Here is a 5,268-nt window from a genome sequence, read left to right on the forward strand (position 1 = left end):
TTCTTCCATTTGCTTTAGCATCTCTATGCTGGAGAGCAAGTTTCAGAGTCTCTTCTGACATCCATTTTGATCTTTTCCTTCTTTCTTGTCTTTTTAATGACTTTTTGCTTTCTTCATGTATGATGTTCTTGATGTCATCCCACAACTCTTCTGGTCTTCGGTCTTTAGGTCTAATGTATCAAATCCATTCTTCAGATCTCTAAATTCAGGTGGGGTATATTCAAGGTCACATTTTGGCTCTCATGGACTTGTTTTCATTTTCTTTAGCTTCAGTATGAATTTGCATATGAGCAATTGATGATCTGTTCCACAATCTGCCCGTGGCCTTGTTTTGGCTGATGATATGGAGCTTTTCCACCAATTTCTCTTTCCACAGATGTAATCAATTCAAATACTGTGTATCCCATCTGATGAGGTCCATGTATCATATCATTCTATATATATGAAATGCCCAGGGAAGGTAAGTCTGTATAGACAGAAAGTAGATTGATTAGCAGTTTTTGGGACTGTATTAGAATGGAAATTAACTGTAAACAGACACAAAGTATCTTATTGGGATAATGGAAATATTTTAGGTAGATAGCGTCATGGTTGTGCAGCTCAGCAAATGTGTTGAAAAATGTTGAAATTGCACATTTAAAATGGGTGAAACTTACGGTCTGTAAACTACACCGCAATGAAACTCCAGTGGTGTTTCTTTTGTGTCTCATGGTGAGAACATCCCCCTTTGAGAATCAGGACCTACACAACTGCAGGACCAGAATTTCCAGGGTGGGGGTTCCACAGATGTGCCCCTAGAAGTGATTGTAATGCTCTGTGGTTGATGGAGCAACATGCTTTCTCTGCTGGGGGCAGAGCACCACAGAATGGTCAGTGTTGAAGGGTATATGTGTGTTTAAGTGTAGAATCCCGTTCTTGCAGGCTATCCTCTCCAAGCTGGCCCCTGAGCTATACATTCAGCTGGCCATTTCATCACCTGTGAGTCCAGTAACTTTTGGATGTGGCAGAGTCTGTAATAGGATCAGTGGGTACAATTATACGCACCCCTTTGGCTGTGCCATACCTCTTTTGCTGTGAGTTGATGTGGGACTCCATGTTGGTAGGTCAAATCGTATGTAACATTCAGATGGTGGGGCTGGCTGGGGCTCTTCGGACAGGAAAGCAAAAGGTATTCCTGTACAAGTGACCTTGAAAAAATTCATGCAGAAATTCCATTGTCTTTTCATTCAATTTTTCCATGAACTTGTTGTTGTCAAGTGCCGTTTAGTCAGTCCTGACTCATAGCAACCCTGTATAGGGTTTCCAAGGAGTGGCTGGTACATTTGAACCAATGACCTTATGATTAGCAGTCTAGTGCTTATCTTATAGTGCCACACCAGGACTTCATGTGTCAAGTCCAATGTTGTCCATTTTCCACCTAGTTTCTGGTTAGTCTCCTCAAAGTCTGTTCCTCACTGTTGGTCTCTGTTGCTGGCAGGTTGGACATTTGGTAGTGGCTGAGGCTATGTTAGCCTTGGTCAGAGGGTGACCATGTTGCTAAGCTCATGGCTATGCTGGTCATGTGTCCTGCTCATATTGAGGTGGTTGTTGACAGAGGCTGGCTGATATCCACTGGTTCAATCATTTCATCTCCAAAGGTGTGCATAGCTTCACCTATCATAGATGCTCTCAGGTGAGCATTCCTCTGAACATCTTTGTACCTCGTACCCTCTTTTAAAGCCCATCCAAATCCCTGTTTCTTAGATGTCCTCATCCCTGATCTTCTAATCTTCTTCTTTTTAGGCCTGAAAAGCCAATCAATCCATTTGTCACTGTTCAAGAACATGTATAAATTTTTATGTTGGATCACCATTATTTCCACACTGAAGCTCTGTTGATTTGGAACATTCCCCTTCACCACTGCATTGACTAATACAATGCAGTAGAAGTTATATGCATAACTTCTGAAGTGAAGTCATAAAAGATTATTAAATTCATACCTAATGATAATTACACCAAATGCAAATGAATTAAATGCACCATTCAAGAGACAGAGAGTAGCAGAATGGATAAGATATTAAGACCCATAAATATACTGCTAACAAGAGACACACCTTAGACACAAATATGAAAAGTAGTCTAAAAACCAAAGGATGGGAAAATATATCAAGCCAATGGCAATAAAAAAAGAGCAGAGTGGTAATATTAATTGCTGGCAAAAACCAGCAGAAAGAGACAATGAAGGACATTATTTTAAGATAAAACGGTCAATCAAAGAAGAGGACACGATGTTTGTAAATATCTATGCACCCAGTGAAAGAGCCTCAAAATACGTAAATCAAATTCAAACACAGATGATTCTACAATAATAGTTCCCACATATCTGTCATACTATGGGGGCTTGTGTGTTGCTGTGAAGCTAGAAGCTATGCCACTGGTGTTTTAAACATCAACAGGGTCACCTGTAGAGACAGGGTTCAGAAAAATTGCAGATTAAATCAGACTAGGAAGAAGTAGAGTGTACCACTTCTGAAAAGTTAGCCACCAAAAAGCTTATGGATAGCCGTGAAACATTGTCTGGTAAAGTGCCTGAAGAGGAGCCCTTAACGTTGAAAAGCACTCAAACTATGACTGAAGAAGAGCTGCCTCTTCAAAATAGAGGTGACCTTAATCATGTGGGTGGAACAAAACTTTTTATTTGCCAATGCCTTCAATTCACCTTGGACTTCTTCCTTCAGTATCATTGGCTCTTGATCATAGGCTACCTCTTGAAATGGTTGGACATCGACCATTTCTTTTTGATACACTGGTTTCGTGTGTTCCTTCCATCTTCTTTTGATGTTTTCTGCATCTTTCAATATTTCATCCATATACTACTTCAATATCTCAAGTCAAGGCTTGAATTTTTTTTCTGCAGTTCCCTCAGCTTGAGAAGGCTGAGCATGTTCTTCCTTTCTGGCTTTCTAACTCCAGGTCTTTGCACATTTCATTATAATATTTGACTTTGCCTTCTTGGCTGCATTTTGACATTTTCTATTCAGCTTTTTTCACCTCCTCATATTTTTCCATTTGCTTTAGCATCTCTGCACTGGAGAGCAAGTTTCAGAGAATCTTCTAACACCCATTTTGGTCATTTTCGTCTTGTCTTCTTAATAATCTTTATGCTTCTTTTATGCATGATGTTCTTGATGTCATCACACAACTCTTCTGGTCTTTATTCATTAGTGTCTACTGCATCAAATTAGTTGATCTTAAGATGATCTCTAAATCATGTAGGGTATGTTCAAGGTCATATTTTGGCTCTCATGGACTTGTGTTAATTTTCTTCAGCTTCAGGCTAAACTTGCTTATGAGCAACTGATAATCTGTTTCACAGTCTGCTCCCAGTCTTGTTTAGGCTGATGATATGAAGTTTTTTCTACTGTCTCTTTCCATAGATGTAGTTAATTTTATGTCTGTGTATTTTATCTGGTGAGGTCAATGCGAATTATCATCTTTTATGTTGTTTAAAGAAAGGTATTTTCAATGAAGAAGTCATTCGTCTTGCAAAATTCCATCAGGTGATCCTTAGCATCATGTCTATCACTAAGACCATATTTTCCAACTACTGGTCCTTCCTCTTTGTTTCTAACCTTTGCATTCCAATTGTCAGTAATTCTTGAGACATCCTGATTGTATGTTGAATCAATTTCAGACTAAAGAAGTTAGTAGAATTCTTCAATTACATCATCATTGGCTTTAGTGGTTGGTGGGTCAACTTGAATAATAGTGATATTAACTGGTCTTCCTTGTAGACATATAGATATTATCCTATCACAGACAGTGTTTACTTCAAGATAAATCCTGAAATGTTCTTTTTGATGATGAGTGTAACATCATTCCTCTTCAGTTTGTCATTCCTGGTGTAGTAAACCATGTGAACGTCATAATAAAAATGGCCAATACCAGTCCATTTCAGCTCAAGTAATGCCTAGGATAGCAATTGCTATGCATTCCTTTTTTTTAAAACTTCCATGTTTTCTAGATTCATACTTCATATATTCCATATTCACATTATTAATGGCAGTTTACAGCTGTTTTCCCTCACTTTGAGTTGTGCCTCATCAGCAAGTTTAGGTCATGAAAGCTTTACTCTATTCACATCATCACGATGAACTCTACTTTAAGGAGACAGCTCTTCTCCAATCGTATTTTCAGTGCCTTCCAACCTGAGGACTCATTTTCTGGCACTCAGTATTGTGGTGTTCTTCATCATGTTTCAATATTGAAAACACAGCCAGAATTTTCCTTAAAAATAAAGATAGTGAGCTGTTGTATTATGTACTTTGAACATGTTATCAGGAGGGAACAGTCCGTGAAAAGAGTCTCATGTTTTGCATAACAGAAGACAACCACCCTCAATGAGATGGATTGACACAGTGGTTCCAATAATGGAGAAAACATAACAGCAATGGTGAGAGGGGTGCGTGACTCAGCAGTGCTCCAATCTTTTATGCATGGGGTCAATATGTGTTGGAACTGACTCAACAGCACCTAACAACAACAAACAACAGTAATAGTAGGAGACTTTAATATACACTTTCAATGAAAAACAGAACAGCTAGAGAAAAACTCAACAAAGACACAGAAGAATTAAGTGACACAATCAACCAACTTGACCTCAAAGACATACAGAACACTTCACCCAACAACAGCACAGTAGACATTCTTTTCTAGTGCACTTGGAACATTATCTAGACTAGGCCATATGTTCCACCACAAAGCAAGCCTCAATAAATTTAAAAACATGGAAATACTACAAAGCAACTCCACATCACAACATTGTACAATTAGAAATAAACAATAGGAACATCAAGGGGGGAAATTAAACACATGGAAGCAGAGTAATAGCCTGCCAAAAAGCTATTGAGTAATAGAAGAAATAAAAATCCCTTGAATCAAGAGAGAACGAAAACACAGCACACCAAAACCTTTGGGACACATCAAAAGCAGTGTTCAGAGGGTAATTTATAGCAGTAAATACACACATCAAAAAAGAAGAAAGAACCAAAATCAACACCTTAACTTAACACCTCCAACAATTAGAAAAAGAGTGGTAAAATAAGCTTACAGACACCAGAAGAGATAACAAACAATATTAGGGAAGAAAGAAATGAAATAGGAAACAGCAACACCATAGAAAAAAAAAATCAAGACTAGAAATTGGTTTTTTGAAAGGATTAATAAAATTGACAAGCCATTAATAAACTTAAAAAAAAAAGGAGAAGTTGCAAAACATGAACAAGGATT

This window comes from Chrysochloris asiatica, unplaced genomic scaffold (genome assembly GCF_000296735.1).
Source record: "Chrysochloris asiatica unplaced genomic scaffold, ChrAsi1.0 scaffold00025, whole genome shotgun sequence".
Classification (NCBI taxonomy): Eukaryota; Metazoa; Chordata; class Mammalia; order Afrosoricida; family Chrysochloridae; genus Chrysochloris; species Chrysochloris asiatica.